General features: G+C 41.1%; 1 pseudogene; it reads left to right on the forward strand.

Annotated features, from left to right (window-relative positions):
* The first annotated feature begins 553 nt into the window (after positions 1–553).
* Positions 554–6,987, forward strand: LOC101766259 (annotated as a pseudogene).
* Positions 6,988–12,206: the final 5,219 nt, after the last annotated feature.

The following is a 12,206-nucleotide window of genomic DNA, read 5'->3' on the forward strand; positions in this document are numbered from 1 at the left end:
ATTTGCATCGTGGGTTGAGGCATTGAGCACATGCAAGATTGATGCCGGAGCAGGATCTACGTACGTGGAAACTACGTACTGGTAGTCCGCAGGTACCCAAGTTGAGCTAAATGTATACGGGTTTCCTATTATTGCTCCGTGCAATCGCGCACATGCAGGCAGTTTGCAAGTGGATGTGCACGGATTGAGGCAACCCCAGGCCCTCATGTGCAACCAGTTGGTCTCGTATACAAGAACAAGCTAGGGAGAGAGACCGCGATTTCACCCGCTGACCAAGCATCTAACTAAGGGCTCGTTCAGTTGTTTTGGTTCTGTTCCTGACCAGGAACCGTTCAGGATCCAGTGGATCCCCTTCCCTCACTCGATCCTGGTCTGGTTTAAATCCTGTCCAGAACCAATCCATTTCCACAAAACTGTGTTCGGCTGAACTGGAAGTTACACAGGGGTATGCATGCTAGGAACCAATCACAATGCTGAGCAGAACGGAAATTCACAACTACTGCATCAATTGCAACGTTCGACATAAACATCCGCACAACACTGATCTCAAAAGGAAAAAGAGAAAATTCCCCATACTACTACAGACTATAACTGCTGCTAAAGAACTCAGGCTAGAGAGTACAGAGCACTCCAGCCGAAGCTGGAGTTCAGAGACTCCATTTAATCACCGAGAGCTTCTGAATTCAGATTATTCCCTACCCTGTCCAAGCTTCTGTATCCATGCACTCGAGCTCACCAAACTTGAGACATCTCCTATCCGCAACACTTTCCATCCCTGCAAATACCAGTATCAAGAAGCAAAAGGAAATTAAAGCAACAATTCACTGGAAGCATCAAGAAGCGAGGTGTGATCTGAACTTCCTGCTATATGCACAGTGCAAACGGGCTAAAGGCATCGCAACTAAAGGCTTCCCCTCTCTAACCAAAGTACTAGACGATCTACATTAGCATCCCATGATAGTACTGCCAACCTTTATTCACTTGATGTCAAATAGACTACATAAAGAACACTCACCAACATATGGGAGAAAGAAAAAAGAAACGTGCAGTGTCTGAAGGGAAAACAACAGCAACAACAAAGGATCAAGAAGAGGGATGCCGAAATGTTCTGCCACCTCTATGTAACAAAAATTACACGCCCCCCTGATCCCTAGCATTGTTCAGTCAGGAGTCAGGACTCGTGAAACCAGAGTATAATTTGTTGCACTTAAGATTCTTGGAATGAACTTGCAATTTGAGACGGAGGAAGTAAGAGCTCTCTCGTTCTCCTGGCCGGTGCAGGAAGCAGCCGGAGAACATATGCATCTTTCAGAACCGGTGTTTGAGATTCGTGCGGGCCGCACGATCTCCTTCGTCCTCCCTTCACCTCCCATCGTCTCTCTCGTCGCGCCGCCGCCGGGGGAGGTTGGGGAAGGAGCAGCTCGCCAGAGGGGCGGGAGGTGGGCGGGGGCGGCTCCGGCCGCGGGCGGTGGTCGAGGCCGGTGGACTTAGGGGTTCAGGTTTCGGGTTAGGAAGGGCGGGGTGGAGGGCGGCGGTGTATGGCGGGCGGGCGGCGTGGCAGCCGCCGGCCGGGGTAGTGGAGGAGGCTGCGGGGGTGAGGGTCGCCGGGGAAGAAGGAAGGGAGACGAGATTAATGGGCCGGAGGTGGCTCCCGGAAGCAGCAAAGCCAGCAAGAGGTTACGCGACCAGTAGAGCCGTTACGCGCGGCAACCTCTGGCGACTCCCACGGTCCCACCAGGCCGGCAGCATACCAGGTGAGCCTTCTCCTTTCCGGCGGCGGATGGCGTCGGCGTCGGCGTCGGGGGCTCCAGCAGCGGCGGAGGTGCTCCGCCGCCGCCGCATCATCTCCAGCCGGCTCTACCTCGACGACATCCGAGCTCCAAGGTCGGTCACCCGCCCCCGATCCCCTCCTCCTCTGCAACCTCGATTCGCTGCCGTGGGTCGTAACAACCGCGCGCCGTTCGCGCAGGCACCCGTGGTCTACTCGCCGGCGTACGACATCTCGTTCAACGGGCTCGAGAAGCAGTGAGCTATCTATCTTATTAGGCCGCGCCGCACGCTTATCCGCGCTGAATCGCAGTGCTGTGATTAATTCGTCGCGCCTGTCTCACGAACTCGTGCAGGCACCCGTTTGATTCGTAGAAATGGGGCCACGTGCGCGGCTTCCTTGAGGACGCGGGGCTCCTCCAGAGCGACCGGATCGTCGAGCCGCTGGAAGCCTCGGAGGATGATCTGCTTCTGGTGCGTGATAAGCAGCTCAGCTTCTATCCACTTCTTTTGTAGCTATCTGTACTGTACGTTGTACGATGCAGTGTAAATTTATGGTTTGTGGCTTAACCAATCAGGTGCACTCAGAGTCATACTTGAACAGCCTTAAGAGCAGCGAGGAGGTTGCCCGCATTGTAGAGGTACTGCTACATTCAGAATTGCATATTTGGCAGTGTGGTCTTTTACTTGCTATGAGCCTGCTATAAATGGCCACGAAATTGCCTACGGCGTTATGAAAAGCATGATGGTTTCTGAAGAACTTGACCATCTGCATATTTCTCTATTATAAACTAGTCTGCTTGGTGTTCATTTTGCTGAAATTGTAGGAAGTTTATTAGGTATAGAATGTAACCAGTATTTCCTGATTTATACTAGGTTCCAGCAGTGGCGCTGCTCCCTAACTTGCTTGTTCAGCAAAAACTTCTTTACCCATTTCGGAAGCAGGTAAATGTTTTGTTGTCTTTTGGTGCTCCTTTGGCTCTTAATTTGGGATGTTCAAAGAGCATGCTGAAGTGAGCTTTTACCTTTTAGGTGGGTGGCTCTGTTTTATCAGCCAAACTTGCACTAGAAAGGGGATGGGCTATCAACATTGGTGGAGGCCATCACTGTTCAGCAGAGGAAGGGGGTGGATTTTGTGCATATGCTGATATTTCCCTGTGCATCCATTTTGCTTTCGTCTGTTTAAATATTTCAAGGTAGGATAACTATTCAGCTGTACTAGACATCTACAGCATATCTCCTGTAACTATATGCACTGATAACTGATAAGTATGCTGACCTATCATTATGCTTCCTTTTTTTCTGTAATGCAAAAAAGGCAGTTCCCTTGGCATTATAATTTATCACTGTCTGCTAAAAGTACTCTAAGGAATGATGGAAACTATTGATATGAGACTACGATAGAGCTATCTTTATTTCATGAGTCACTCACTCACTCTTCTCATTTTCAGAGTAATGATCATTGATCTAGATGCTCACCAAGGAAATGGTCATGAAAAAGACTTTGGCGGTGATGGTGAGAGGCTGAGTGCTCTATTATTTTCTTGTTCATACTTTTGTACGTGCTACTATTTCATGGCTCGTTGGCATTTATTCTTCATTTGCAGGAAGGGTTTACACTTTGGACATGTACAATTCTGGAATATATCCTTTTGTAAGTACTTAACCCTGTTAACCCTGAAACGGTTCCTACATCTATCACCATGATACCTCCTTCCTGAGGCTGTTCATTAACTTATTATAAAGTATAAATAACAAATGTGTACTGCTGTTTGATATTTAGCTAATCTCTGCACCCCCCCCCTCCCTTCTGAATTTCCTGTTTTTTTTTCTTGCTGATAGTGCATATATTTCATTCTGAGAAATATAAATTATTATCATGGGATTTTGTCTACCACATATGGCATACCAAGTTCTGCATCCTGCAGGGCACTGGAACTTAATACTTGTAAGTTGTACGACATAAGAACAGGACAGCTAGCTTTGTCTGTGTGACTGACATTGATAATTCTGTATCTTTCAAGTCAGTCTTCTGCATTGCAATTAACTCCAAACTGAAGTTAAATGTTCATTTGTAATAAACAAAAAATGCTATATTAATTCCCTGTACTTTTACATTGCATCTGGTCTCAGCCTGAACTGCAAAATTGAGAATTGTGCTTCATAGTTCCTATACCCTAAACTTTCCCCCGTTAGTGGTGCCAAGAGAGTTGGGAGAGCGGGATGGAGGGCTGTGCGTATTTGTGCTTTATTTTGGTTTTGGGGGGGGGTTCATCCCCCTGGGGGGGTTTGGGGGGGGGGGTATTTGCATACCTATTGGAAGTTTTGGGTGCAGTATATCCAGTTTTGTAGCTCAGGAGGTTCAGCAGATGCACTGTTAACCTTCAGAGCGCATGAAGGCCTATCCATAAAAAATGTGCCTGGTCCATTTTCGTTCCTTTTCTTTTTTAGTATAAAGGGACATCATTTTGTTTCAGGATCATGTGGCTAAGAAATACATTGATCAAAAGGTCGAGTTAGATGTAAGTAGCACTTTTTATCCTGTTCTCTGTTTGTTATATTTTTTCTGCATCTGTTTCATGTTGGAGTTGACACCTGTTTGCATTTTAGAGTGGGACAAAAACAGAAGATTATTTGGAGAATCTTGATAAGGCTCTCAATGTAACCTGTACGTTTTGATAGTATCTTAATCTTTTTGAGTTCACCTATAATATCAGTGGTTATATATGTGTTGCTTTAACGGAAGTCCTCATGTGTTCATTTTTTTTTTACTGTGAATGTGATATTTTGCATGACTCGTTGCGTCAAGGATCTGGACTGCAGAATATGATATTTGAGTTGCATATTTCTGTATGCTTCATATTACATTATATTGTAAAATAGTTGGGAAATTAGATGTATGGTGTGATGATATCACCAGGCACTGATGCTATTAATACTATATTTACACGGTGCTTTGCATGCTTAGACCCTGACCAGCCAATTATAGCGGCCCATGTTGCTTAGGATGGTTAACTAAACCAATGATCAACTTTCGTGAGTACAGGTGAAAAACCGTATTGTATGACTAAGGCTCATTTCTTTTGAAGCCAATATAGACACTGCCTATTCTGGTGTTTGAACGTATCTGAATGCATATAGTTTCAGCCTATTCCTTACCCAAGACTGGAGTGCAGATGCACAACACTGAACTAAGAATTGTTTGGAGAGAATTAGGAATGAGCACCTCATCAACTTGTGGGCTTATGGGAGAACCATGATGGACCCTTATTTCAGCACTGACAGTTGCTGTTTTACCGTTTAGGATGCCAGGAATTATGAAAAAGTTCTCAGCAGTGATCCAGTCATAGATCGAGCTGACAATATAGTATGCCTTTTTGTAGTTTGAAGAAAAACTAAATTTTGATTAATTTATGGAACTTTAAACCATGAGGATTCAATTCTGCTGGTAGAAAAAAAAATCCATAATTCTAGATCTAAAATGGGTGTATTTCTACCTTCTGTTAATAAGATGGATTAAATAGCTATGTACAGCTGGAGAAAGGGAATCAACTGAAGGAGCTCTCTTGATGTTAATCTGCTAGTTTTAAGTAATCAGTACTGCAAAGGATGTGATGCAGACACTTATGTATGGTGCATCATGCTATATCAAGTAATTGCAGTTGTATAAGCTTGTCTTACAGCAAACACTTGCTACCTCACTCAGGGATTGTAGTTATTCTGCTTCTCAAGAGAGTTTCCAGATGCAAACTTTGTCATCTCTAGGCAGTTATGCCATGGCCTGACCTGTTGTGACTTGCAAGATCCTCTAATTTGTTATTTTGACACGAGATAGTCCAGATTGGTTTTAAGAGAAAGAACATCATGTCAATACAGGAATACTTGTTTCGCGCGTTCGAGTTTTAGCAGTTAATCCTTTGTTCAGTTACTCTCCTTGAGCAGTGTGGGCCTGGGTTATGCATGTAAAACGCCATGCTATTTTTTAGGTTGAATAACATTTGTATTGTGAACTTATGATATGGAGGATAAAATATACATCCGACGGGTGACGGCCTTTTCTTAGGCAACGGAAGTGTAGTTTAGTTCTATTGTTCTACATAAGCTTGTGACTGGCATTCATTTGTTTATTTGGTCAAATATCAGTAAATGGATAAAGGAAAAGAGTTTTTGTGGACAAACTCTTTGTGCTATTCTATTCCGTACTGATTCACCAACTAAATAAAACTGGCATAACTTGTTTACGCCAAACTCATTCCCTCTATGTTGCTTAGAAAGATTGTTTGTAGGACTGTTCAAAACAGCCTTGCCAGTTTGCAAAAAAAGAGAGAGAACATGAATGCAGATTTCCTGTATACATTGCCAGCAAGCTCAAATATTACTGTTCTATTACTCAGCTTTAAACTTGGGAACCCACTTAATCGGTCCTTAAACGGTCCTAGTTGTTTGCAGGTAGCTGAAAGTAGATTTCTGCCCCAGTTGATTGTGTATAATGCTGGAACTGATATTCTAGATGGTGATCCTTTAGGCAGGCTAAAGGTATGTCCTTTCGTGTGAACCACACATGTTCTCACAGCATTCATGTGACATGAAGATGTACATATTTGCAATGGCTTGTAGTAGTTTTTATAGATCTGCTTAACAATGCATTGGCCGGTTCCTTTCTGCTCATATTATGCTTCCACAATTTTCCAGGTTAGTCCAGAGGGTGTGGCTATTCGAGATGAAAAGGTTTTTAGATTTGCAAAGGATCAGAGTATTCCCCTCCTCATGCTGACATCAGGTGGGGATCTTGCTCATCATTATTTAAGTTCATCTGCCTTGAGTTATATTCTCTAAGACCTACTAATGATGCATCTGTCCTGACTCTGAATCTCTATCCCCTCAGGAGGCTATATGAAGTCAAGCGCCCGAGTTATAGCAGATTCGATTATCAACCTATCAAAGAAAAACCTGATAGATATAGGTACCCGCTGTATAGAAATTGATAATGGTGATAACTATGTATGCTTGATGGATGTGCCTAGTGTATAATAAAATGTTATGCTGATTCGGTACTTGCACATATCAACCTGACAAAAGGGAAATTGTTTGATGTGAATGCTTTCATGCATTGACTTATTGAGGGACCCATTGTCAATCGTGCAATGTTCATATTATGTACCTTAACTGTCATCAACCCTGTTTATTTGGAAGATTGACCCAATGACATTTCTTCATTTACATGTGAAAGCTCATGCTATTAGACTAATCATCTGCGAGTCAGCTGTCAGTCTTCTATGTGCAGTCTACTGCTTAGATGGATCCAGCAGTGAATCAAGTTTCCTTTAATTATTTCAGGAGAAAAGTCCCCATGGATTGTGGCTGAGAGCTACCCGGGCCTGGTCTTTGGCATGTAGCCTTTGCCCTCTCCTCTCTGGCACCTTGACTCGGAAGAAAGGTACACATTTATCCCTACTGAACCGTTGCTGACAGGTTACCGTACACTATTTTTCGGTTCTTTTTTTTTCCCAGCTTGTGCTAGCTGGGCATAATTTGTGGCGTGCCAATCTCCAACGTTTTGCATGATGATATGGTGGAGTCTCACTTCTTAAGTCGACGTCAACCCTCCTCCAAGATCAAGGTCAGTATCCAAGATAATGGCAGATATGCTGCTGGGTAGGTAGCAGATTGGTGACATTGGGTTGTCACAATCTGTTGTTTTCACTTGATTGAATTCTTTATGTTACCTTCTCCAATAAAAAGTTAAAACCGCAGGACTTCCAGGAATGTTCATAGCGTTAAGATTTGGGAAGCTTGTAGAGTTCTTAGTATCATTTTGATGATGTCTTAATCTGAAAAAAATCATTTTTATGATGTAATTATGAGCTCGGCTCCATGAACCGCAAGCCAGCCCTATTGAAATTGAGTAAAGTAAATCAAGTGCTCTGGATATCTATTCTCCAACTCCGAAATGGTGGATTCCAAACCGTGTGAAATAAACTCCCACAAGGCTCATCCTTGAGAGTTCACCAAGAATGCTACCAACAAAGCATGTGGCTAAGTGCCTTCAAACCACTGGGGTCCATCTTATGTCCGCCAACTTCTAGAGCCAAGGCAAGGAAACACGAACTACACTCTCCTAGCATCAGGCCTATGGTCCATCCATGGACAGAGCTGTAATCAGCGAAGAATTTGTTCTTCAGGACACTCATGCCCGATCGTGAGACTGCGTGTTGAATGCCTGGTGGCACCTTGCTCTGACCTGAGCTCATATATTGATGGTTTCTTGGAGGGATGGAAAAAAAAATGCAGCACCGGTGTTAATTTCCTGAAGGCTTGGTTTCAACAAGAAAATGAATGCAGTGTATGCTATCGGAATTTGTATTGGAAAAGAGTATACTTGAGGAAGAAAGATAATTGGAGGATAGGAGAGAACTGGTTGAGTAATTAACTGGTTGGGAATAGTTTTTAAGGTGGAGCCCCGTCCCACACTGATCTTACAGGATGCGATACGTGTAGAGGTTCCTAGGAGAACAACCCACAGTAGAGCCCAGAGAATATGGTCATGAGTTTGTTCTACCAATGCAAAAGCATGCTGCGTAAGCACCATATTTCCCCAAACAACCATCACGACAAAATAAGTGGAAGATTGACCCGATGGCATTTCCTTTCATGGTACATGTGAAAGCTCATGCTCCTTGGTATTATCAACTGTGCAGTTGCTGTCAAAATCTTTGTCACTCTGACCCGGGACGAAACAAGGTATGCATTTCATTTGTCCCTGTTATGCTTTCATTCTGTACGGACTCCGACTCGGAAGTGCAGTCTATATGCAGGTATTTCTCATACAAAACCTTGTCAACGTATGTCATTTTCTTCTAGATCGAATCTTGACGTTTCTTCCGAAACCTAGTCCAAAACTCCAAATTGATCCTTTGGGTGTTTTTCCATGAGTTTTCACTAGTCCAAGAGCACGATCAATAGTCCTACATAGCCGCCGATATGCATATGCATGCTGCTTAGCAGGGAGCAAATGGCTGTCACAATCCGGCGTCGTTTCAATTGAATCGAATTTGCCTCTCACGTGCCCTAAGACAATTCTTTCCTTGTTGTTATAATCTCTTCTAATGGAAGGTGCAGGACTTCCAAGTAAATTCTCCATAGGATTAGACAAAATCACATCAGTCAATGGTATGAACATTATAACACCCCGCTCCAAAATCTGCTAACGGCCCAGCTCCTCACGTGGAACGGGCCTGCATACACATAGCATCTCTCTTACACTTTCGTTCTCACTTCGTGTAAAAGAGTTAACCGAAGGTGCTATGTTTGGAACGACAGGGGTTATAAACTGACCCTCACCCCCTAAACTTCCAAGGTGGTACTAAACTCACCAACTACAACCACAATTGGATCACATGGGCCAACAACTTCAACTATAATGGTATATTGGGTTGGGGTGTTACAAACATTCTCGCATACGGAGAATAAAATGTTGGCTCCAATCCACCATGTTCAATCAATGTCAGACTGTTCAAGTGAGCTTCTAGTTTCTGAGAGTATGCGATATTTGATTATGTATACTAGTATACTAGTACATTAACTCGTGCTTTCTGCACAAGCTAGTGATTTTAAAGACATAAGTATTAGAAATTCATGTACTACCTCTATCCTTAAATATATACACTATTGATTTTTCATTCATTTGGCATTTCATCTTTTCTACAAATATTGTGCAAATAGGTAAATATACAAGTTACTTGATGTTAGATCTAATAATGCTTATTTCACTTTACCAAACTAATTTATTAAATAAATATTGTTGGTCAATGTTTGTTCATATATTTAAAAATGGAGGTAGTATAATCTTTTGGCACGCAGCTACTCAAAATTGCTTATTCTTACTATGCATAACAGGATGCTTGCATTTTAGGATAGATATAGTATATACTTTCTTATCTTTCATCTGATTGTGGTACAATTTCATACCAATTACTCTATAATCCGTATATATTTTATTTCTATTCTAGTTTCCCTTTCTATCTCACCTCCATGTGTCTTTAATGTGTATTTAGTTAAAACTTTAGTTTGAGCATTATTGTCTTTAACACATCTTATATGCATAAATGTATACCTGGGCTGCATTGTGGCATAAGTAGGTAATTTAGAATTATATTTAGGAGTATTTTGCGGTATTTTTTTAATGAATGATATATAAATTTTGAGGGTTACTTTAGCTTTCAATATTGCTAGAGGTGAGTAACATAGATACAATTTTAAAGGGTTACTTAGACTGGTAACTTATTCTCGAATTTAGGTGGTTGCCTTTGTAATGGTACTGGTAGGTAATTTAGATGAAGATTAGAGAGTTACTTTATATTATTTTTTACAATGGTAAAGATGAGTAGTTTAGATGAAGATTAGAGGGTTGCTTTATATTATTTTACAAAATATCATAGGCATGCAGTTTATATATGGATTCAGGGTATCATTTTACACTATTTTTATAAAGGCAAAGATGAATAATCTTTAGAAAATAAAATAGATCCGATGGCTATTACTATTAATAGTCTACCAAATATTGAGCGTATGTTTCTGTTTTTATAAGATTCTTTTTTAAAAATAAATTCCAGGGCATCTCGTGAGGATTAAAATTGAGGCTCAAAAGTCTCTAAATAGTCATAGTAAGATAAAATTTTATTTATATACACCAACCATGTAGAGAAACAATCTCCACCCTAATGATAACGAAAAGGTATGATAATATACATATTGCAGGGAATTTCACGTAATGCATAATATCTCGCAAAATTATAGAAAAAATACATACTTCGGACGTTTATCACATAATCACATATTTAATCTGTTGAAGTTTCTCATCGCCTGGAAGCGTAGACATGGTCCCTTGTTGTGCTGATTTTCTTGACTAGAATATTATGCATATATAGACATGGTCCCTTGTGCGGCCGCTTGTCTGTTAATATTTGGCATTCTTTCGCATTCTTCACTCCTTTATTTTGTTCTCACGCTTTATGTTATTTCCAGCCAAATTCTACACTCTCCGATTTCTAGGAAAACGATGGCACACTTGAAGGATGGTCATGCAAATGGAGCAATGGAGTGGACAGAGGCCTGGTGGACAACCATGTGCGCCATCCACAAAATCTTGTAATCTTAATTAGATTTGAAGGGAGCTGCAGTTTTTGAAGATATTGTTGCCTTTTTTTTTTGAAAAGCTAACACTAACTTGTAGAAGATGTATTTAGGGCTAGTTTGTTTAAGCTTTTCTTGTAGAAGATGTATTTAGGGCTAGTTTGTTTAAGCTTTTCTGCTGCTAGTCGAAAAGCCAACACTAGCTTTTAGAAGATGTGTTTAGCTTTCTGGACCTAAAAAGTTATGAATAGCTTTGAAACTGAGCTTTCCAGCTTTTTTTCATATAAACTCAACTTTTCTGAGCTTCTAGCTTTCCGAAAGCTGCACGAGAAATTTGTTGTTTATTTGAGTTGAGAAGCTGCTAGAAAGCTCAAACAAATATGACCTTTAGCTTTCCGAGCTTAGAAATGTATGAAAAGCTCATAAAACTGAATTCTTCAGTCTTTCATATTAATTCAGCTTTTCTGAGCTTCCAGTTTTCCAGAAGCTGCACTAGAAATTCGTTATTTGTTACTTTTTATACTAAAAAGATGTCAGGAAGCTCAGACAAACAGGCCTTATAAGTAAACAGGTCTAATGAATGAATGAATCGTCTAACCGCACAACAAGTCGAGGATCGATCATATGCTGCAAATTGATCTGTAATCTTATGACATCTATGATTTTGACTCGTTGGACCGGAGAGACTACAGCTGGCCCACTTACAGGTGACGAAGGATGCTGTGGCTAAGGAGAGCGACAGCGATGGTGCAGCTTTTCAGGAATAAAAGTTTGCACCATATGGATAAAGGATAATTTAGCCAAAGGAACTTGTTAGTAGGAGTAAACAATGTATTATCTGTGACAGTAATAAAACAATCAAACACCTATTTTTTGACTGTCAACATGCTAACATAAAACAATCAAACACCGAAGATAGATTTGTTTTAGGCATCGACATGGTGTCTTGAATATACTAACTTACAACTTTGACTATTGGATTTTATTGTATATTATTTGGGAACCACATCAAAGTTATATTATTAGGGGACTACTTTTATCCCATAAGCTAGTACTAACAATTACAAGAGGTATACGGTCACGATCAAATGGTTTGAACGCATGCACATTACTCCCTCCGTTCCAAATTACAAGTCATTCCAACTTTCTTGGAGAGTCAAAGCATCTTAAGTTTGACCAAATTTATACAATAAAGTGCTAACATTCATGATATCAAATAGGTACCATTAGTTTCTTCATTAAATATATTTTCATAGTATATCTATTCGGTGCCATAAACTTTTGTGATTTTCTCTATAATTTTGATC

This window comes from Setaria italica, chromosome I (genome assembly GCF_000263155.2).
Source record: "Setaria italica strain Yugu1 chromosome I, Setaria_italica_v2.0, whole genome shotgun sequence".
Classification (NCBI taxonomy): Eukaryota; Viridiplantae; Streptophyta; class Magnoliopsida; order Poales; family Poaceae; genus Setaria; species Setaria italica.